Source organism: Oreochromis niloticus, linkage group LG19, assembly GCF_001858045.2.
Source record: "Oreochromis niloticus isolate F11D_XX linkage group LG19, O_niloticus_UMD_NMBU, whole genome shotgun sequence".
Classification (NCBI taxonomy): domain Eukaryota; kingdom Metazoa; phylum Chordata; class Actinopteri; order Cichliformes; family Cichlidae; genus Oreochromis; species Oreochromis niloticus.
In genome coordinates this window covers 27971069-27994834 of record NC_031983.2, presented here as the reverse complement: position 1 = coordinate 27994834, position 23766 = coordinate 27971069, and the positions used below count along the sequence as shown (strand labels likewise).

The window sequence follows — 23766 nt, the reverse complement described above, 5'->3', positions numbered from 1 at the left end:
TAGGTGTCTGTGTGTACAAGCTTAAGGTACAACTACACATATATCAAACAGGACATCTGGTGTAAAATGTGCCAAATCAAATATGCAGAGCTACCCGCTGAGGTGACCCCTCAGCTAAACGTAGAGCAAAAATAAAACTTGTGCATTAGAATAAGTGTGAACTCTCCTGTCGATTTGTTCTTTCATAAACAACTTAAAGGCCTTTTTGTGTGCCTGCTTTGATTACAAACTGTGACTTCTGCATTTTTGAAAAAAGCCCCCAAACAAACAAAAAAAATGTTTTTATTCGTTTCTGCAAACTAATCTTTGATTTAGTGAAATTTCAAAGGTTTGGCTTATTTCAAACCTTCTAAGTATAAATTGCATCCGTTGTTTGGGAATCACTAGGCAATGAGACAAAAGGACCGGCTGTGGATGATAGAGCGATGACAGTACTGATAAGATAAGAAGGCCATTTATTGACTTTTTGATTGTGTGAGTCTTCTGTGTCTTGGCCTGCTTCTGTCTCTGTCTTTATGAGAGTGTGTCAGTGTGAGGGTGCATGTTGCTGCTTGCTTGTGTGTGTTTTCTTGGCATCAGAAAAGGCCTTGGACAGAGTGAAGAGAGGGCCCAGGGGAGAAAGAAAAAGAGAGAGAGAGTCGGAGACGGAGACGGGGGTGGAACAATAAGGGGTGGTGGAAAATGACAAGCCTGGTAAAGGAGGTCTTCCTGAAAGCACCACATCTAACACAGGCGGCTATGCCATACAGACAAGACTGTCCGCCTCCACTTCCATTAACCCATAGAGTGCCTGGTTGCACAGGTAGAGCTGATTCATTGAAGCCACTGACAGCTGCTCCATGGGTGGGATCCTGTGTGTTTACTTTTACCTGTAGGCTCAGAGGACTGATCCTAAAGCCAATGATAGCTCCAATGTGTCATAACTGACAGCAAAATGAAAACACTCTCACGGGCCTGCACGATCATCTGGCAGCCAGGTGAGATTAATTAAGTTTGATTAATTGAAATATATTCCCGCCATCAAAAATAAAAAGGCATTTCTATTCTTTCCCCTGTTATTGCAATCAAATAAATGCACGGAGCATCCGCCGTGCACCGTCCTAGGAACTTGAGCTTCACGATCACCTACAAAACGCATCCAAGGGAAGAAGTAGGAAATGCCCCATAAAGAATCTTTTGAGACAGACTGACAGGGCCCAGTGAGTTAGCAGCGATTTATGGATGAAGGCACAATAAAGAAAGTTCCCACTGTTCATCGGAGGCCAGTGAATCCAAAATGAACTCTTTTTATGAGGCTGACTTTGCCTCCGTGATGGTGCTTGCACAAAGCAGCCAACAAAGGATGGCAGTAAAGGGGGAGTTGTGACAAGATAGGCGCACAATGAGAGAATCAACTTTCACGTGGCTGAATGCAGGCAGAAGCCCAACCCAGCTGTTTTTAATGGCGATACATTGACAGGAGGGCAGGCTATTTTTAATTGTATGCACTTCTTTCAGACATGCTCACAAAACGCCCCTTTCACCAAGCTTTGTCAGTAACCTGCAGTGACCTGCATTCAAGGCTACGTCGGGGTCCCCAGAACAAAAGGCACTGGGAGACAGGGGAGTCTGCAGCTGGATGTCCAGTCCTGAGTCTGGAATTCCTCATTAGACCCTCACAGACCTCTGGGATGGACAATACTTTAAAATCAAAGAAATATTGCAGTAAAAATAAATAGGTGGCATAAGATTACGTACTGAGGCATGCAAAGCAGCGCTAACTTTGTTACATTTAACGCTAAATGATTGTCTGTTACCGCTCTGCAAACATGCACTTACACTACCGTTCACGTGCGCGCACAAGCGTGCGCAAAGAATGTACAAACAAGTCAGAAAACAAAGGGCTCTTGTAACAGGGCTTGGGATCTTGATGAAAAATTCAAACAATATTAAATGGGGAGAGTCAACAGCAGACACACTTCTGCTGAGGGCCCTTCAAACAGACAGAGTAACTCGGCACACACATTATGCCACCACAGTTCAGCCTCTTAGTGTAATGATGATGGCAGCTTTAGCTGGGGCACAGCTTTTAAAACACCTCTCTTGCAAACACTCGCCTGGAACGGGGTGGGGGGGGGTAAAAGGAGTGAGGAGTCAAGGCATGCCATTTCCTTCAGATTTACCTGCCGGTGAACGTCACGGGCCACCTGGATTCCCTGCACCTCCTCCCTCCCACTTTAGTGACCACTTCATCAGGAGTCGCACTTCTGAAAGAAACAGATTAAGATATCAGTGTTGAAGGATTCCAACTGTCCTCCTGCACAACACGGAGCAGTAATGCCTCCTGACAGGAGAGCTTTAGCGTCGGGCTTCAGATTCTCACATCCATCGGTGATCCTTCACCAAACAGCTCACCTAAATATGTGAGGAAAAATTTCATGTCGGATTGGGAAACTAAAATTCTCACAGATGCAGGCTGTAAAAAGCAAACTGGGGAATAATTAAAAAACAAATCCATCCATTTTATTCCACTTATCCAGTTCAGTTTAGCCTTCTTTCTTACATGCATTTTATTTTTCTGCAGTTACTTCATTGAATTTCAGGATTTACAGTTTACATTTGTGCAAAATACATAAAAAAAAGTGCAACTAATTTAGAGCACCATTTAAGAAAACAAGACGGGTTCTTCGTACTCTTCAGGGTTATTTTCCAGAGCATAAAGTCTGGCATTACTTAACTGTTCTCACAGGCTGAGTTCCCCTTTAAGGCAGTAAATGGAATCGGTTCCTTATTCTTGGATTGGAAGGGGAATAGAAACAGTTAATCCTGAGTAAAGAACATGGCCATTATGAGAGCTGTTGGTAATTGTGTGTATCCGGCACCACTGCAGGGTCAGCAGCTCCACCACCACCTGTAGGAGTGGCTTGCCGTGGTCAGACACAGGAAGCAGAGACAGCAGGTGCACTGTTATCACCTCCATAGAAAGGTAATGAAACCACACCACAATCAGCAGGAAATGAAGGGCACAGCTGAGCTTGATTGCCTACTCTGCTGCGCCGAACAATATTTTAGTCATGTACACGGGTCTACATACGATGGGGCGATCGATAGCGCACAAGACAACTCCCACGTCGAACTGTTTGAAGCCAACGCGTAGCACTTAACTTTCTCGATAAGGGAAATTTTCCTAACCCCCGTTCCCTGGCAGAAGTATCCCTTTTGTTTATGAGTTCTCCCTAGACTCAAAGTGGTGTGACATTTACGGGTGCCTGCTTTGAAGAGAGGCCAACTGCTCTCCGTGCTGTAAAAGAGCCACCTGCCTCCCCTCACCTGCCCTTCTGTGAGAGCTTAGAGAATAAAAACGCCAGAGTTGCAGTGACAGCTAGACCCTGCCTAGTAGCTACTGTACAGCGCAGCAAACCCCCACCCCCAATTTTGGCTCTTGCAGGAGACAGAAAAGAAGATATAAAGAAGGAGAGCTGTTTTCTTTTCAGTATCTCCCCTCGGCTAAGTCTGGGGTAAGCCCGCTAATCCTTCTTGGTGTGATGACTCACAACGGGTGTGTCCAATGTGTTCCCAAAGATATCTTTTCCACAGTGTGAATATCAATAGGAATGTTTATGTTGGCTTTGTGAATCATGTTGTGTGGCATTTAATAGTTTCTAATGGTGGATGAACACCTTCTCTCATGTGTATATTTATATACCTGACCCACAGAAAACAACATTTGAAGAAGTGATGTGATTTTTATTATATTTATCCATTTCTTTTTCTTGTGGTGTACGAGTGTGTTTGTGTGTGCGAGTGAGAGAATTGGCCCACTGTCCCACCTAATTGTTATTGCGTCTGTGTTTGGCCTGGAGACAGTCGATAGGAATCAGCAGTGAGCCTGGTGGTGGGGTTATGGAGAGCTGTGTCTCCCACTTCCCAGTGTCTTAGTTGTAATGCATCCCTCCACTAACAGGGATCAAGGTATTAGGGATTCAGGTTATTTGTATTGATTTTATGTGCTGTCATGCCGGGCTCGAGGACGCCCTCATATTTGTGGAAATTGCAAATTCCACCTCGGAAATGTCACCAGCGTTTAATCTTTTCTTGAGTGGTCAATATCGGACCCTCGCTCCTCGTCCGACCACGTTTATTAAACAGAGACCAAGCGTTCCCACGGTTGCCATGACACCGAGCAGCACAGAGTGGGATTTGTCCAGACTAGATGGTAACTTGGGAGTGAGGAAGCACAACTTCAACATGAATACTTTTTGATAAGATTTGTGTCGATGGAGATGAGGGCAGAGAGGACTCTTCATAGACGGGTTCTGAGGGTGTAATCAGAGGTAAAGCTGGAAACGTACTGCACTGAAAGTCAGGGTTATTCACAGTATTCTACGTTACCAGGCCTTGGATGTCTGGAAAATTTGAAAAAATAAAATTGCACAACTGCAGATTACCAGGAGCGCTAAGGTCACTGTCAAGCTCTTCAAGGTCCGTAAAAGCAAACTGCTTTGTTACATCTGCCAACATTTGCATGCTATTATCATCTTTGCTTTATCCGTGTCATAGCAAATGTTTCTCTTTCTCCTGTGTTTACAGGAATGGCCGAAATCACCCCTCCTCTCTCCAGTCGCCACAATCAAATTTACTCTGGCTTGAGTACACGTTTAGTGGGGACCATTTGTTTGAGGCAAACACTTAGGGCCCTCGTATGTCATTGACCAGTGTCCACAAATATAATCCTATCAAGTTCAATCTTAGGATGTCCTGCGCCATTGTTTTCCTAATGCAATAAATGAAAATAATCCCATCTGTCTTGTTTTAATGTACAGCTAACTCCTTTTTTTGAGTGCATTATGAACTTCGGGAAGTCTTTTTTCCTCCTCTGGCCTAACTGTTTGAGCCGGTCTAGCAAAACACGTCAATGACATTGTGATTGTTTCACAGAAATACTGCTGTTGACATCCACGGCGCTCCAAGTATTTATAGTAGAACTAAGGGAACGGCACAGCTAACAAACACGAACCTGTCGGGGTGGACGGCATGCGTGAAAGCAGCCTTTCTTGCTTGTTGATAAACCCCTGCTTCTTCCAGAAGCCCTCGGTTGACATGTACCTACAGAGAAAGCCTTAACAAAACAAGCTGGACCCTTGTAAATATGCAGTGCCCAACAGTGGCACACGCAGTGTTGGCTTACATACTGCTAGTGGTGTTTTTCTTTTTACCTCCAAATTTGCTCGGAAAACTAATCATGGTCTGATAAAGCCCACGGTAAATATGGGAGAGATTGACACCCACATGTCAAAGTTTACATAGCCAGACCAAGTGTACATATAGGGCAGGGGAACTGTGGGGCCGACTGGGACTGAACTAGGCTGACCTCCGTGAGTCTGGACTGGGGAAAAAGACACTTTGTGACCGAAGCCACAGAAGAGGAAGATTGCTTAAAAACATGGGTCAAAAAGGAAGGGTGGCTGACTATAAATATAATGCTTGCATGATGTGGGAAGTGTATGCACAGCATCTGTAGCACATATAGTGTAGGGTGAATTTTAAAAAAAAAGTATTTTGACATATCTTTTAATATGTTGATAGTGCTTGAGCCATTTCCTTTCACCTCTCACTTGAAACGCGTTAAAACAAAGAAGAGGGATCGCTTCCTTCCTGCAAGCTGCTGTCAGCTTTCCAAATGCTTTATAATCCACAGCAAAGACAGTGCAGGAAACAGAAAAGGTTAACCCCTGACTGATGTGTCTGATGTTAATCTATAGATCAATTAGGTAGAGGCACACTGGGTCAAGCTACAGATATTGCAATGGCTATTAGTTCCTCTATCTAGCCATTATTACACAGTCACATGCTCAAACATTGCGCTGGGTTGGTATGCTAGGCACAGATGCCTAGGGTAAACAGACAGGCCTACAAGGCTTGCACAAAATATTGATCTGACAGCAGATGGGAACCTTGATATCAGCCATTCACTTTTCCTGTGTCTGTACTCTTAGAGCTGGAATCTTGTGTTTAGGAAAATATTTAAAACCATATTTTGTGTGTTTGTTTTGCCTGAAGTTAATCCAGAATATCTCACATCCAATTTCAGTTTTTCCATACAGTCTTTGTCCTTCCATCGGTAGTGCAGATGAATGCAGATGGGCTGACAGTTTACAACATTTCATTTCAAATAAAATGATTTGCAAGCTTTGGTGGAAACTTCCTTTTTGTTAGTGCTGAGATTGAATTGCTAATAATATTATAGTCATAGAATATTTTCTGCTTGCTGCTGAAACTTGCAGAGTACAAGTTTGAATTATTATTAATTTATTTTTGCAGCCTTGTAACCCTAAAAAGCTCCTATAGTTAGATAAAATGACATTCTTGGACTGAGACTGAATTTGAACTTTGGCTCTCGTAGTAATCCAAACCTGGAGGCATTTTGTCTTCTGAAAAATACCAAACAAAGCATGAAACACATGCATGAGCTTCTTTTGTTGCATTAAGCTGCATTTAAAGGAGGGAAGGGTTGCCAGCGAGAAAAGATGGATTGAAATTTTCCATTACTTCATTCAAAGCTTCTCTTTCAGTTTCAGTGAATTACCTGACGGCAAAATGACGGGAGATGAAATGATCAGCAGAATGAAAGAAAATTTTCCTAAATCCCCTTTCTTGGGAACTGAAATATTTTGGGTGATCAAAATGGCTCACGCTGGGAAAAATGTCAACAGGGCTGACCCATTTATTGGCAAGGGATGGTTCTTTCTTTTCTAAAGCTGGCAGTAAGATTGAAGCATCACGTCATAATGAAGAAATGCAAGTGCTCTCAGTGGTTATGAATAGCCAATCCCCGTATATGAAATATTGATTTCTCGATAGGGTTAGGCTGGGTCACATATTTTTTCGGACTATCCCTGTGCACCACAATGCAGCCAACTTGTCCAAATAGTGCCGATGGGTAATCCAACATTCCTCAATCCTAAAATCTCAGGATCATCACAGCAGGGGTATGGAGGCATATTCATGACTAATTATGTTTCTATATCTTTCTTCTCCGCCTCTCTGTGTTCGGAGCTCCGTGGGGATCAATCACTCTGAGCTGCCTAGCCAAACACCGTTGACAAGGCAGATGCAACGCAAAGCTGGTCCAGCGCCTCCATGGCATGCCACCATTCAATTAGTCTTGGTCAGTAGGAGGCATGATTATTCCAAAATTAGTGATTATTTCCCTGAGTAAACAGGCCAGATTGGGGTGTGTCATCCCTTGTGATCCTTGCTGGTCACTGGGCCTCCACAAAGGGGGCTGGGGCCTGGAAGAGAGGCCAGGGTACAGAAGACCGCTTCCCCTGAAAGAGCAGCCCGCTCCCCCTTTCTCATTGCTAGATCCTGCAGCTCGACACAGCCCTCCCTGATAAAGTGGTATTTCCTGCATACAAAGGAGGCATCGGGCTTAATCCTCAAGCAACCCACACCCCCTTCTTTCTTCCCAGCAAGAGAGCACAATGAGCACGGACCTTTTCTTAATCCAAAGGTGGGTTATCACAGTAATCTGATAATACATGCAGATCAAAGTCCATTCAATGCTAATCAGGACAACAGATCAGCTTTATGATCTAATTAGGGGACGCCTATGTGCCACTGAAGTGACATGGGAGACCACTGTAAACACTAAAGGTTGGCACTGAAATCAAACCAAAAAAGGCTGAACGTGATGAAGGGGCATCTTGGTTTGACCCTGCAAAAAAAAGGAAATACCAGTGTGTTTGAGGACTGTTAAACCTTGTAGATCAAGCAATATTTTACAAGCAGTTTTACAAATGAAAAACCGTTTCTTGATACTGGTTGCATTTTATTTGCATGTAGTTTTGTGCAAAGGCAGCGAAAAGGCGAGGACTGAACTAATGGCCCGCTTGACGGTTTTCACCATTCTGTACTTGATTTTGCCACTCGTGGTATGCCTAATTAGTCATGAGCTATTAACAAAGCACCAAATCAATTACCCACTTGCCCTTCGGAAGTTGTTGTTCTCCTCTGGGAGGCGCATCAGTCACGCCTTGCCTGCAAAGTCATCCCCTGAAACTCCAGAAATCTGGGTGGCCACGGTGCTTTCAAAACAGCACAATACAGCTCCTACATTTGGATAAACTAAGTCTACTACAACAAGGCTCCTGGCAATGGTTAATCCTATCAAAATGGACTCCTTTTAGAAAAACAATAAAAGCAAGTGCCCACTAACAACAGTGATATGTTACGCATGGAATGCAGGAAAGACAGAAATCAGCGTGCAATGAAAATTCCTCTTTGCGGCAACTAACATCCCTTCCACCTGGGACTAAAACAACAAAGCCGTTTTCGGATTCAGACCTGTTTAGATACTCCTTAGCTACGAAAATAAAAGCCAGATGTGCAGGCAGGAGCCTCATGTGGCTACACGCAGGATGCTTGTGTGTGACGACGCAAAGGCAGCCTTGTCGACAGCCACTGCTTTGCGAGCCGACTTTCCCTTTCACTGTACAAAGAAAGGTTTAAACCAACAGTCCTAACAAAATGTACAAACATCGCTGACAGTGTGGGAGCTGAACCTGGCAGAACTTCAGATAGACGCTGTGTTTATGTGTTTGATAATAAACAATATCTATTACATTTTTCAAAACATCAAATTTGCAGCTTGGTATTTTGGGATGGCATGTCTAGACAACAAAGTAGATTAACTGGATTAGCCATTGTAAAATCTAAATGAGTAAAAAAGAAAAAGTGTCATGACGACTAAGAGACGGCCCAGCGTTTCAGTTTAACCCCTAAGCAGCTTCTCGAAGTTTAAATTTTGTCCTGTGCGGGTCAGCTCAAAGCACTGCCCCCACCCCCAGCTGTAGCTCAACTCCCACACACAGGCAGGAACAAAAAGACCCACCTCAGTGTGGCCCTATCAATGTCACAGCTTTGTGTAGCAGTCTTTCAGGGTACATGAAGTGTCTTTAGCCACAATGAGATCAATAGCGCGGCCAACTGTGCAGCAGCTAGCGGCAGCAGCAGCCGCTCAGGAGCTGCAAGACAGAGAAGATACGGCACATTGTCTGATCTGTATCTTTGATCTACTTGCACGCACTTTGCCTTCACACGGAACTTTTTTCATCACATTTGTTTCGCTGAATATGAAACACTGCAGTCGAGGCGCAGTATCGATGCACCATATCGCCATTTAGACGAAAGCGTCCCAGAGGACCTTCTGAAGTTTTCTGTGTACTTTGCTGAGCCAGATCTTTCCTAACAGTGACCTCAGTCAGCTTATAGGTACACTGGCCTGGACAGGTCAGTGCCATTGATTTCCCATTGCCTCTTGGCACAATAAAGACTGTCAACGAACCACCGAGACGTGTCCTTGACTAAAGTGTAACCCACGCAGTTATATAATGTCTGCTTTGATGCTTTTAACTCAATAAAGGCCCGTTCGCGGTGCAATAACGTATAGAGTAAAACACAGCCTTAACTGTCCGTGGCTTTTGCTTTGATCGTTCCCTTCTGTAATCACGTAAACTGTAGGTGAATATATCATTATGAATAAATGGAGACCACCAAGTTAGACTTTAGAGGTTTCTCCTCTTTTTCCCCAACAGAAAGCCTGAGCCTAATTTGCCATCATCAGCTTCTTTTGTTCAAACAGGGGCTGGTATTTGAGAATAATCCTCCTTCCATAGATGAAATAGTGTCTCGACAGGCAGCGGCAAGACTCTGTCAAAACCTTTCTGAGGGGTGAATCTTTGGAGGATCTGCAATGTTGGAGGCTGAAAAATGTCTCTTTAATGACAAAACAAGTGATGTAAATGTGCCACCTGGCTTTGAACACAGGAAATGTGAAATTAAGCGGTATTGTAGGCAATCTTTGCTCTACTGCGAAAACCTAGTTTGCATTTTGTCTAAATGACCAATGTATATAATTGCTTTTGGGTTTTTTTGGTTGTCTTTATTTTATATTCAGTGTATAGTTATCCTTGCAAAATGCCATGTGTAATGTCATGCAATATCTGACAAAATGACCTTAATTTAAAGGGCTGCCATTGATGTCAACAGCAGGTAAATACCAAGTTGCAAATGTGCATTGATTGTTTAGATGCTCTTGGTGACACCGTGCCAGCAGAGAGAACTTTTGTTTACATCTCAAATTTCACAGAATGTTGAAATGGCACTAAAAAATTATTGACATATTGCTCAAGTGTCTGCGCTGATAAATAAAAATTAGAGTCAAGCGCACTTGATGCATAAATTTTAACGTTTAAATAAATGACGTACCTTAAATAAAAATATCTATCTGTGCATCTCTTGCTTTACGTATCGCCGATGTCTAAACTGGCCCGAGTGTACAGAGTTTACGGTGCGATTCAGTGAGGAAATTAGATGCAAATTACTCCATACATCTACAGCATATTTTAGGACTGTTATTCAGTGGTTTGATCTAGACTATCCCTTTGTTAGTTAAAATGTGCAAACTATTCAAAAGATTTCTTTTGTTCTTAACCTTTGTAAGAAAGTGGAGGAAATATTTGGAATGCATTAAGTTCTGAAAACCGCCTGTCATGGCTGACAATAAAGGGTGGCCTAATAGATGTTAGCATTGGTGGTAAAGAGGACAAAAAGAAGCGTCTCTCTGTTGTGCACAAACTGCCTGGTGCAACTAAAAATGAATCCATTTACTTCACTCTGTTTACTTTGTACTTTTGGCAAAGAAAAAAAACAATTCACGAGGTGCAGGAGCCAAGGCTTCAACTTCTCTTTCACGGGCCACGTTTTTTCAGCTTTTTAAAACCTCACACGCCAAACGCCCTGGCAGCCAGCTCTGACAAGATGCGGGGGAGAGGGAAAAGACGGAGCGAGGAGACAAAACCAAACACAAAAACAGTAACATCTGCAGCCGCTTCCAGCCAGACAGTTTGATGTGAATAACTCAGCACTTTGTGCCCTGACCTTGGCGAACAAAGGGGGGGGAGATGCCTCAGGAGTGAAGTGCGACGCCCTGGGAGGCAAGCGTCCAGTGAGCACCCCTGCTCGTTTCGCTGAGTTGGACTTATTGTCCTTCGGCGGGGCAGAGAGGTGCCACCGGGGCACCCAGGCACTGCATGCCACTTGGACTGTCATAGTTTCAGCACAGAGGTGGCTGCTTGACAAATGAAGCTGAGCAGTGCCTGAATAAAATGTCATTTTCAAAGTGGTTCACCGCTGAGGTCCCCATGCCATATGAATGCAGATCAGGGTCAGGCAAATAACTACAGAAGTGCCTTTAAAGCGACTGGTAAATGTAGAGATAAATCAGTCCAAGGGGGACTAGATGAATATTTATCAATCCTAGCAGAGGATGCTAATATCCACACAGATTTATTTCACCTCAGTCCAAAGTTAGAAAAGGCAAATTCCTCCCCATCCAATCAAAGAGAAACACAACAAAGCAACTGTGTACTTCAAGACTTAAATCTTACAAGTTCCTAATCCTACTGAAGTCCACACGGGACCTGTGGTCTCCATGGCAATGGCAGGGCATTCAACCAAGTGATTGCCTCCAATGAATTTCAGATAAGACAAAATGGAAGTGAATTGATGTGATTTTAATGCAGAAGTGAGCGCTGAAGGGGAGGTCCACTCGGTTCATATTTGAATAAAGCAAACAGAGCAGACAAAAGGCTGACAGCCGTAAATGACATTGTCAGAACAAAAATTATCAGCCAGTTTACAATCTGTTTGCTCATGTAGAACAAACAGAATGTGTGTGGCATCCCTGGCTTTGTGAACGGCAGGGCCGGCAGCCGGCGGCAAGAGAAAAGCAGATATCAGCTCCCCCTGCAGCCCTGCAACAATTAGATAGCAATTTGACAGGCACACTCAAAATGTGAGGTTTGTTGTTCACTTCCAAGGGCACCTCATCTTTTCTTTTTAAATCGAAAAGGAAATACATAATTGAGGCATTGAAAACAAAGATAAATTGTGTGACCTATGCCCAGTGGACTCGCAGGGTGGCGTATCACACGCACAGGGGGACACATTCCAAACACGAGACCCTCAGTTACCTAGCAAGGACTCGAATCAAGGTCTGCTTTTCTACCCTGCCTTCCTTTGGTGGTAGGGGACCAACAGGGAGCTCCTCCTTACAGACAGCCCTGTTCACTCCTTGGTGCTCTTTGTTGCATCTTGTCACTTGTTTTTGGTGGGAGATTGTTAGCTTCTCTATAGCCACACGGACAAGCGGCAGCTGGTGATCTTGCAGTGGCTGCGAGACATCAATTTTACCCGCGGGACAAAGCCAGAAAACAAGCCAGGCAGGACCTTGAACCTCTTCCCTGCAATAATATCTGTCCAGATTTCTATGCAGCGATAAGTCCGGCTTACGTTTGTGACCAGAGAGTTGTGCAAAGGTGCCACACGACCACAACAAGTGTCCCCAGGCTGGGCAACTTTATATACTGACATTTATTTGCACTAAACCTTACATGCTGATAACGGTTCGCCGGAAGGTTCTGACCAATCCGACTCAGTGTGGAAAAATGCAAACACGACAGCAGCGTGGTCCTCGAAGCACCAGGCTGAATTCAACTGCAGCCAATAAAGCAGTTCTGGAAGACGTCATTTGAGCTGAAAAGTCAAATCCGGCTAAGCTGAATGTTTTCTTGCTGATGAGCAGTAAGCAGCCCAATTTGAAGAGGCTGTGGCCCTGTGAGTCACAGCTTGCTTGACAGATCTGAAAGCAGCAAACAAAGTCAGCTGACTGCTCTTGATACTGTGTCAAACTTTTCAGTGCAGAAAAACAGCATGTCAGAGTGTTAATTGATATTCATCCCGAGATTCTCCTCGCTGTTCTGTGAAGCCCCGCTCTGTTCTCCGGCTGCGGAGATGCCGTTTGGTCTTATTAAAAAGTTGTTTGATTAGCCGGCCCTGGAATGGAGGCAGTGGAAAGGTCTGGCAGCAGCAGATAAAAGGGGAATGATAAATAGGCGAAAAGCCAGCCGATTGCCAGTCAGCCACTAGAGCATCAAAACACATCCATTTCTCTGCAAAGTTGATCCAATTATTGTCAGCCACTCACAGATAGCTACTATGCTTTACTCCTTTCATTCCGGGCTAAATTGCTCTTCCCCTTTTTTGCCGATACGGCAATCGGTCATAAAGGGCCAGCCATCATTAGTGCTGTTTGAATTGGAGCCCTGTAGTGTTTGGTTAAGAGGGTAAATGCAAATTTGATGAAAGAATAAGGCTGCATTTACATATCAGCCTCAGCTCACATGGGGAGGGTAAACATTCTGTTTATCTCAAGTGTCATTTTATGATTTCGCTCGAATATAAAACCGACCTTGGCCCAGTCGGAGCAAAAGACCAAGGAAATTTACTGTTGTTTAAACACAATTTATTCAAGTAGAACTTGTCAACAAATCTTCTTCAACTCAGCAAATACGAGAAGAATATCAGGACGTTTCAGTCAAAAAGCAGCAGAGATTCACGATTTTGAAATCACCTCATCAAGTACAATAGGTGATTTTATTATTTAAGTAGTAATTTAACAGTAAAAAAATAAAAATATAAAATTAAAAACGCGGCGCCTCTAGACAGACAGCTGAGTTTTAAAATTTGTTTTCCTTTTTTCTGTTTATGTACAGCAAATAAGAAAACTTCTGTAGTCATTTTGAAACTACATTAGAAAATGGGAACAAAAAAACAAAAACAACCCCCAGAAAATATGGGGGAAAGCTTTAGGCAAAATGCAGATATTAAAGATGATTATAACAATATACCACCTGCAAATTTATATCATAAAGGATTTGCTTAATTATAGAAATTCATCTCCAGTTCAGGAACAGGTCAGCCAAAAGTATTCTGTATATACATAAATGTATTATATATATATATATACACACACACTGCCACCAGGAAGCATATTACACAGAAACAAAATTTAATTTCTGCATAGCCACAGAACTCAGTGGGCTGTTAAAAATAAGGCAAAACACTGCCATCTATGGCTATGTTCCTAGGACTGCTGAGGTCCTGTGCACCCAGCACAAAGGCAGTCATGTATTGCTAGGAGGAAAAAAAAAGTATGGCTTGTTATTTGTAAATAAGATTAATAAAATATAATTGTAATCATAAAATTGCAAACAAATGTCTGACAATTCTCAATCTAGTAAAGTAAAGAAGTGCTCTGGAACAGTGTTAACAGCAAAGTTTCTCGCATTGCTTATGAAGCTGACACGTTTTTGGCTTCTGAAATTGACAGATTAGACTGAAACCTAGATTTTCATCCAAATGGGCATCTGGTGGCCATATCCTTTAAGCAACACAATTCTGCACAAATCAGGGGTTCTGTCAGAGCTTTTCGTACCACCTGCTGTGTATCTTCCCTTCAAAATGATTGAGCCTGCCTTTATTGTCTCATCATAATTTTATCTTTACAGTTTGTTGGCCAAAATGCAACACACATTGCACATTTGTACATAAATGGGCAGCATAAAGATACTGCCAATGTCATATACTGCATGCTGTTGTAACTCACCATATATCTTATGGTAGATACTTCATATAAAGTAGATTTTTATTGGCAATAAAGACACATATCAGGACTAAATTTTGACTGTGATTCAAGAGTGCATTAAGGCACAATAATGAAGTGCATATAGCTGCCAGACTGGGGTAGCAGGTTGGCGGTGAAACATAGAAGAAAGCCAGATGTCAGGGCTTCTATAGCTTAGGCCTTGACCAGGCCTTCGTCTGCGGCGGCCCTTTATGTAGCTCTCTGTGTGATGCACCGGTCCCCTATGGGAGCCCCGAGGCTTTACTGGTGATGAGACGCGATCTGTCCCGTCTGTCACCTCTCTCCAACTTATTCATACACCATCCATACAGTCAGTCCTCCAAGGCCTCTAATCCCCGTCTCCCGAGGTGGCGTACAGACAGGGAAGCAGACAGGCGGGCAGGTTGCAAGTCTGTTCATAAGATGTTTAACACGCTGAGCATGACAACGCGTTTCACATTTACAAAATTTCAGAAATGGTATCAGCATGAGGATGCAAAACAGTGGGTTATTTCTGCAAGCAGAATTTGTGATTCATACAAAAATGTGGAAATGCATCAGTTAGAGAATGGCACAGAGAGCGCCACCTGCCCGATTTTACAGATGCTGTGAAACAAGTTAGGACTCGGTCTTACTTCACATTTGGAGTCAACGACCAAATTTTCTTTGGGCTGTTTTTCCTCCTTTTTGATAAAAGTACAATTCTATATTTACAACTTCAATCCCTCCAGAAAAGTTGCATTTTATTTCATTGAAAATGTGCTGATCCATATAGTTTTTTCATATCTTCAGTTTATGAAAACTGAGATTTAGGGAAATCTGGAAATGGTAATATTCTGAAAAGTGGCGGGCTGTTGGGTGGCATTATGAATTGGAGCTACTTCAGCACCCCTGTGACCACACACGAGAGTAAATTTGCTCAGCACGTCATCTCCTGATGTTTACAAACAAATACAGAAAGAGTTTATGTAATGCATTTATTTAAACAAGACCTAAGAAATGAGCAAATAGATCATTCTTAGGGATTCTTTGCTTTGCAAACACGCCTATTATAGATTAAAGTTTGACAGTATGCCAAAGTTATCAAGGTAAACTAGAGCTGTGACTGACAACTGAAAGTGGTTTCTCTTTGTTCTCATACGTGAGCGAGCGAGCGAGCGAGAGACACACACAGACACACACACACACACACACACACACACACACACACACACACACACACACAGAGTATAAAGAGGTTCAGCAAGTCTTTCTATGTGGCACTTGTTTCACCTTCCTCCTTTCGGGAAGCACCATCAATTTGCCAGAACTTGACCACTCCCTTCAGGGATCAGCACAAAAAGACTGACCTGGGACAGCCTTGCAGGGTTCAGCTCGGAGCCCATTAATCAAGTGTCATGCTTGTGTGTGGATGAGGTCAGATCCTGGCATGTCGTGTCGCAACTGCTAGGTCATGTACGGGGCACTGGATAAGACGCACAATATCTTAACGATGCGAAAACCCCCCAGAAAGTATGATTTGTGTTCCTGTTTTCCAGTTGAATATTGATTCACTATGTGTGATCAGGAATGTTTGTCAAACTCAAATAGTATTGTTTTTCCTGCAGAGATTAACCTGTTTAATGCAGAGAGCAATCATCCATTGAGGTTGCACTGCAGTGCGTTTGTGCATTTAGAGTGGTTGAGTGTGTTGTGGCGTGCGTGCGTGTGCACGCGTGAGACAAAGACCACCTGTGCAGTGGAGGGAGCCAGTGAATCTGGAGCCAGAGTGCGCTCTGTCAATTGGCATTTGATTTGTCACTCAGCAGACCGGCTGACTCACTTAGCAGGCCACACCCGCTGTTCTCCATCTTTCTCTCTGCCTTTCCCTTTTCTTCCCCCTTCACACAAGGTGTATCTAAGGGTTCACCTCCAGGCCAGCGCTGTTGACACACATACCTTGCGCGTGGCTCACACCCATGTCTTTCAGTGGCTGGTGTTAAGCAGCAGTGAGAAAAAAAAAATCATCATGTAAACTGTTGACTATCGCGATTTGATGTTGATGATTTCTTTGAATAATTCGAGGAAATAGCGTTGCGAGTGTAGGAATATATCTGAGAAACTTTGAACTGCCTTCAACCAGATCACAAAGGTGTATCGTATGTTGCTGTGTGCCGCCATCTCATCACCTGTACTCTGAAATGTGCTGAGACTAAAATATTTCTATTGTGTTCAAATCACGAGAGATTGCATGGTCCAAAGCGGGCTTTTAGTTTTAATGCACACCTACCAACGTAATGCACGTCTGAGTCTGAAATGAGAGGACCATAGCACAGGTATTAGGAAAAGCCACATCTGAGTGGCACCACAGGGAAGCAGGTGGCAGACAGTAGCACGCTCAAAAAGAGAGCTGAATGGATAGCACCGCCAAAACAGATCACAGATGCACATGGAAGCCTTCTTATTGTCCACACTGTGCCTCTGAGATCATGTCTCACTCTCTAAATAATCTGAAGGCAGAGGTAGATAACCTATTGCATATTACTTGAACTAATAAAAACACATTTGTCCCTTTATGAACAATGAAACACTTTTTCTTGTTGTAACAATGAATCCTGTTCATATTAGCCTTTAAAAAGGTCCTAAAAGATTCCTAGTCTGCCTTAATCAGAAACAAAATGCACAGAGCTTGCATAAGAGCATTGGTATTTTAAATATGAAATGTATAATTCCCCAGACAGAGTTTCCCTCTTGTTCTGGATCACAAAAGGTGACAAGTTTCGTGTTAAAAAGCTGGAAACTTTCATCCATTTTACGGAAAGAACTGTGAATTTGGTTCACTTTCATTTTAATGCACTAGAAAGGATCATATGATAGCCAGTCTGAACTATGAGTGCTGCACTTTTATTAAAAAAAAGCAACAAACACAGGTGCTTTTCCATATTTTATGACATCACAGCTAAAACAGCAGTGCAAATATATTAATCTTTGCAAAGACAACAGAACGGATTTCAGAAAATTCTTGACTGAAGCTACATTTTCAATTCGCTTCAACAGGTTCATTCATGAAGCCTCTGAGAGGGTGTGGAGCATAGCATGAGGCCAACCACATCAAACACCTGATTAATTGAGAGTGCGATGCCAGAGGGTGTGCAACAATTGTTACTGTGAAACTTCTCGCTCAGTGACTCCTCTTCTCCTGAATTCTGTCTGAAAACCTTCATCCCACACAGGGATGCATCAAAACCTAATTCCAGCTCAGAGTACAACACTAACAAACAGCCCACCACTCCCTGTGGTAACAAAGCATATCTGTCTACAGAGCTGTGTGACAAAAGGGACAAAGCTGCTCGGCACTGTAGCGATGGAAGTCAGAGGCGATCGCTGAAAGAACTGAAACCTCCCAAGTCAGGTGAGTTGAGTTTCCCATGACAGAGAAGTCTTTGAAGACAAGTTTGGAGGCTTTAGACAAAAGTGTGAGAATTTTTTGCTTGTTGCATGTTTCTCCTACTTTTGGGTCTAAGAACTCAAAAGCACAAGATGCAAGACAGAAAATCTTTTCCATGCAGAGTTTTGGAGGAAAAAGCAGGTCATTTTCCATTTGTGGAGATACGTGCGGAAAGGTGTCCACTGCGATAAGCAGCTAATTGATACGCTGGCCCAGACAATAGGAGGGTGCCACCCGGTCACATTCCTCACAATCCAGTCAGTCTGTCAGTGACCCTGAAACTGAGCCCACTTTCCCAATTAGGGTCATTAGAGTGAGCCACTAAGTGCCCCAGTCACACATGGCTGCAAACCAGGCCCATTTTGGCACCAGTGAAACACCACAAGCAAAACAGCACGAAAAAAGGCCGTCTCAGGACATCTTAGACAAGCAAGTGTTGCCTAAGATGTCCATCAAAGCCTTTAGATGTTTTTAATGTAAATGCTAAATTTGATCTGCAATTCAGGGGAATACACACAGTTCTGAGCTACTTAAAAAAGTAAGTGGCTGTGGCTCTTCCTTCACAAAGGAAGGAATAATTCAGTCGAATCTAATCGAGCTTGTAAAGAATGAAAATGAAATAGATGCTGGCAGTTGTAAAGCTGCTTAACAGCTGACTTAAAGGCAATAGACTGGCAGTTGTGGCAGTTGCTTTAATTTCTCAGTGATGTAGAAAATAGCAGACCACATGATTCACCGATGTGTTTTTATGGACGTGAACAAGTGAAACACCTCCTAACCACCTTTCTTTTTTGGACTATCTGTATGAGCTTGTTGGCCTATTATCATTCTCAAGTCATATGGAAATGGATATTGATTCCGTGAATGATATTTTCCTATTCCTCACAATAGTCTTTCTAATGTCGGACCCATTTTAAATCCCAGAACTGAAAAGAAAAGGGAGGCATTTGAATCTGCGGTCACGTCTTTTTTTGTGTTGTCTCTGGAAAATGTTTCGACGTTAACGTATAGCAGATGTTGTTGCTCATTTGACTTCTAATTTGGCTAAACAGTTTAAATGTTGCTTCGAAATATCCGTTTATGGATATGAGAACAACGACGTTAATGGGCCAGCATCATCACATGTGACTGACTGTAAGACAGCTGCGGTGCCTCTTCTTTGGCCTTCTGACAGCTACAATTGGTGCTCGTTTTGAAATAAATAAATACAGAACACTGCACCCTGGAAGAAAGTGTTTTAATGATAATGCTGGAGCATCATATTATTTGTCTGGCAGTCAGGACTGCTTTTCCCTTTGCTTTGAACTCTGTTGTGGCAGTTTTCATTTCACATATTGGCTGCTCAGGCTAATTTAGTTGTAATTAGCAGATTGTCCCATGTTAAAAAAGAACATTTTATTTTGTTAGGCAGCATTTCTTTAAAGTGCACAACAGGGTTCGGCTCGATATCTCCTTGGTTGTAAGGATTTAGCATACACGCTTCGCTTCTCTCTGCTATAATTTGAGCACTAAGTGCACCTGCATTCAATTCAACCATTTACAGGCACTGGGGTTTTATCTCGAGATAAGGCACGCTGAGAGATTTGAAAGGTGGCAGAACAGTAAAAAAATCAGTCATCAACTTTCACATTCAAGAAACAATAAAGCAAAATGAAAGAGAAAACAGAGAGCGAGAGAGATTAGTGCTAAAGCTGTTGCTAGGCTGGAGAAAAGAAGCCTCTCAGCTGTGCAGCAGGGAGTTGTGCAGATTCATCAGGTGAGCCTGCTAGCAAGGTGCTGAAAGGTGCTAAAGCTCACGCAGAAAAGACGGTACCTTTCAGTGTGCTGTACAAACACTAAATGTTTCTTAATGCCACGAGTGCGAAGAAAGAAATAAAGGCGGCAACTTAGATCTTCTGTCATAACTGAGGAGATGATGCTGAATGTATGTTAGCACCAAACAGCAGGGTGGTGAAATGCAGGCACATTACAGAAAAAAAACAAAAATATTGCTTTAAGGTGAAGATTATGTGCACCACAACACACAAAGCAACTACATCAGCACTGTATTTATTTGTGCCAAGCTGTAATATTATACTAATGTCAATAAATTCTCTAATAACACAAACGAGATGGTACACAGTGAGTGTACTCAGTGCCTCTAGTGTGTTTGTTTGATGAGTTGTCTGGCTTGTAGTGTCTGAAGCCGCTCACCTTGCTCTCTGTCATAAAGAGGCTGTTTGCACAGCGATCCTCAGACTTACTGCACATCACACTGAAAAGTAGAGCACTCAAAAAGCTGGCTGTTGATCTGCTGATCTCAATGGCATGTTGGTAAAGCAAAGCAAAAATAATCAGCCAGCCCTGTTTGTACAATTGCTAAGCCAACCACCCTGTGCAAGTGGCTGAGTGTTGTCCACCGCTCCAGCTGTGGTACCGTTCAGATAATCTTGCAAAACAAAAAGAAAAAAAAAGTGAGCCATATTTGTTTATTGCAACCAGCATGTGCTGAAAGTAAGAAGCTGTTCTTTGCAGTTCAGAGCTCCTTTGTTTAAATAGTACCTTTAAAATGTGTCTGCTTGTTTGAAAAAAACTAAAATAAACGTGGAAAATATTAAAAATAGAAATCGAACCAGTTTTTAAGTATGTAAAAAGGGTTTGCTGTTATAGTGAGCACCATTGCCCTCCAGTGGACAGCTTTGGCCTTAGCACAGACAGAAGGTCTTGCAAGGTTCAAGAAATACACAATGTATCTCTCTGTCTCACACACACACATGCACAAAAACACACACTGCACTAAACCAACATGGCCACGGCCACGGTCATCAAAATATTGCACTTTACTATTATCACAGCCAAAGCCAGAGCCTGGCAGGCTATCGCTGCATACAATCCCTCTTATTGTCTTATCGTTGTTCCGACAGGTGGTCTTACCTGGCCGCGGCTGGGAAGTACACAGATATGAAGGGGATGTGTAGGGCAATAAAGCCATAACTGCTTGGTTGTACTGAGGGGACGTTACGTACAGAGCACCACCTGCTAGATGTGAGTGCTCTTTATCACCAGCTGGCCAGTGTTTTATAGCACTTGTTTTTACAGTGGCTGTGATTAGCAGAAAAGGTCAGGAGGAAAATGGAGAAGCTGTCTTTTCATCTGGACGTGTGAAACAGAGTTCATATCTGTTAAACCATGTTTTAATCTACGTGAGATAAGAAAGTCGATAAATTCTCCCTTTGTTTTCCAGCACTTCTTCCATTGACTAAATGAAACAGGGCAGCATCAAATCTTATTCTGCAGCTCCACCTTGTGTGTGATGTAGTGCACTGCAGGAGTCCCCCTTAAGATGTGAGTCTTATTACAAGCTCAACCAGAGAGAAATATATGCACGTATATGTTTTTATGTACCAGACTGCAGTTAAATAACAACAAAACACCTGCGAGATAACGGATCCATTTTAAAGTAATAGAGTAGCAAACCTACTTAGATCAGAGCAACTGCCAGAATTAAAGTGCACCTGAAACACTAAATGTAAAAAGGCTCATTTACACCAGGGGTGGATCTGCTGTGGTGGCAAAAAAACCCTCTAGTTCCACCCTAGTTTTGCATATGACAATGCTGTTTATTAAAATAAGCTAGCATTAACTGTGAGCCTAGCTACAATTAACACTGAATATAAATTCTAAAACTAAATATACTGCGTAGTGTTACCCCCCAACCCCCAAATTAAAAAACAGTTCAGCTCATAGCATTGACGGCTTTATTTCTTGCTGTCACCAGCAACCGACGCCTATGAATGTGCCAGAGCACATCTTGCATCAACCCCATGGGCATTTCAACACAGGTGAGTGTTATTAACCCCCAAAAATCAGGTTTAAAATTTTAGTCAAACATTTGTTCATGACAGTGCAGATTTCTAACATTTTCTCTAAATTTAAGCACGTAACAATTTGATTATCTCTAATAAAATGGGTTTGAAACTTAAGTTAGACTTGCATTTCAAACTGATACACCTCATGTTGTGTAGTTCTCTGGATTTTATACATGCTACATGCTTATCCATTATAAAGGCTGTACACCACATAAAATCAAAATTCACATTTTTCTTATGTAACTGAACTGTTTAATTATTTGGGTTAAAACCGATAAGAAAGTTACAGACTATGTTTATATAAAATGTGTACACTTACTGCATTTGATCTATTTTAACCATCTATAATACATATTACAGAATGTAACACCTGCATATGTGTGAAATAAAGCGGCTTTAATTTTGCCAGCCCATGTGATTACTTTAATGCCACCCTAGGAACATTTCTCTAGATCCGCCCCTGGATGTAACTGGGTTTATGAAATGAACGCTTAAAGCTTTAAAAACATGTTTAGCGCCATCTTCTGGCAGCACAGAACGTTACGTCACTGGTTTAAATAAATAGACTTACATTAGTTTACCTTAGCTAGAACCAATAACTCGGGAAAATAAGAAGGTTAAAAGTAAAAATCAGTTTAAGGGGGGAGGGGGTCACTTTTGTGCTGTCCCTGGTTGTAACAACGAGTCTTATGTTAAAACCGAGGGTATACTGTCCAGTATACTGTCCACTTTCACTGTCTGTCTGTAGCAGTCAGTGGTTCTTTGTTGTTTGGCTAGCTGCACTGACTGGGGAAGCTGCCATGTTCGGGTTTGTAAAGCACTTTATGAATAAACTGTGCGAGTCTGACACTCCAGCCTTCCCTCGACAGGCCAACCAGCTGACAAAGCACATGTTTGCAAAATGGCATCAGCGCTATTTAATGCAATAAATAAAATATTCTGGCTTTGCAAACAAACAGTCTACAAGATCACAGGTTACTACATGCCAATCACACCACAAATATAACAAAAAGAAAAAAGAAAATCACTTACATTTGGGCTTCGCCTTTCCTCACTTCTAAATGAAGTAATCCATCACTGAGATGACTTGAGGCGGAAAAGTGTGCCATCTCTTCCTCGGTGCCTTTCTTTTCCCTTCGCACACATTGACCTAGTTTCCCTGCAGGCGTGCTCCGGTAAGAAACACGGTTCCGTCTGTGGTGTGATGTGAAAGTGGACAGAACATCCTCAGTTTTAACATAAAAGTCATTGTTATAGCGAGGAGCAACACAAAAGTGAAGCCCTACACTGATTTTTACTTTTAGTGACCTTATTTCCCCGAGTTATTGGTAATTTCTTGATCAAATTAAGCAAATTGTTTACAAATTAATTTCATGGTAACATAATGACATGCCAGTGTTACACACTGTCTTATATAAACTGAAAGAAAAACAAAAATGACCTAAAATGAGAACAGACTCGAGAACTTATTAAAATATAACCATTTAATCATGATTCTTATCCAGGGTCAATGTGAACCTCTCCCAGTCTGGCAAATGTTAGATTTGATGTATACCAAAGACAGGTGACCTGGACCTGTCCATCACAGAGAGACAAAATAGAATCAACAGTTAACCAAGCACAGGACCTTCTCTGCGTGAGGTGACAGTGCAACAAGCTGCAAAATGTTTCGGTATAAAGAAAGAATCTCAAAAAAGTCAAAATGTTGTAGTCAACCGGTTTGGGGAGCTACTGTAGATCAGATCATGAAAGTAATCCTAAATAATTTTGAGAAGTCTTGGTAGTACATTAGAACATGGATCAGTCTGCAATCATTATTGAATGGAATTGTTTTGCAGGCCCTCTCGTAGCACTACAGTACGACTGGTCACAGTTGGGTTGTGGAAATCACTGCAGGGAGTTCTGAACTTTCTGAGGCCCCACGTTAGGGAGCATAGTTGGTGCATCCATGAATACAAGTTAAATTATTCACCTTATTTCATCTA

At 42.4% G+C, this 23766-nt stretch overlaps 1 long non-coding RNA gene across 1 annotated transcript; it reads right to left on the bottom strand.

Moving 5' to 3' along the window:
• Position 1: 1 nt before the first annotated feature.
• On the bottom strand, positions 2-22981 carry LOC102082654 (uncharacterized). Its single transcript, XR_270180.4, has 3 exons — positions 22814-22981; positions 2163-2246; positions 2-1680 (listed from the first exon to the last, which is right to left on the bottom strand). It is a non-coding gene; the product is annotated as an uncharacterized LOC102082654 (long non-coding RNA).
• Between the last annotated feature and the right edge of the window lie 785 nt (positions 22982-23766).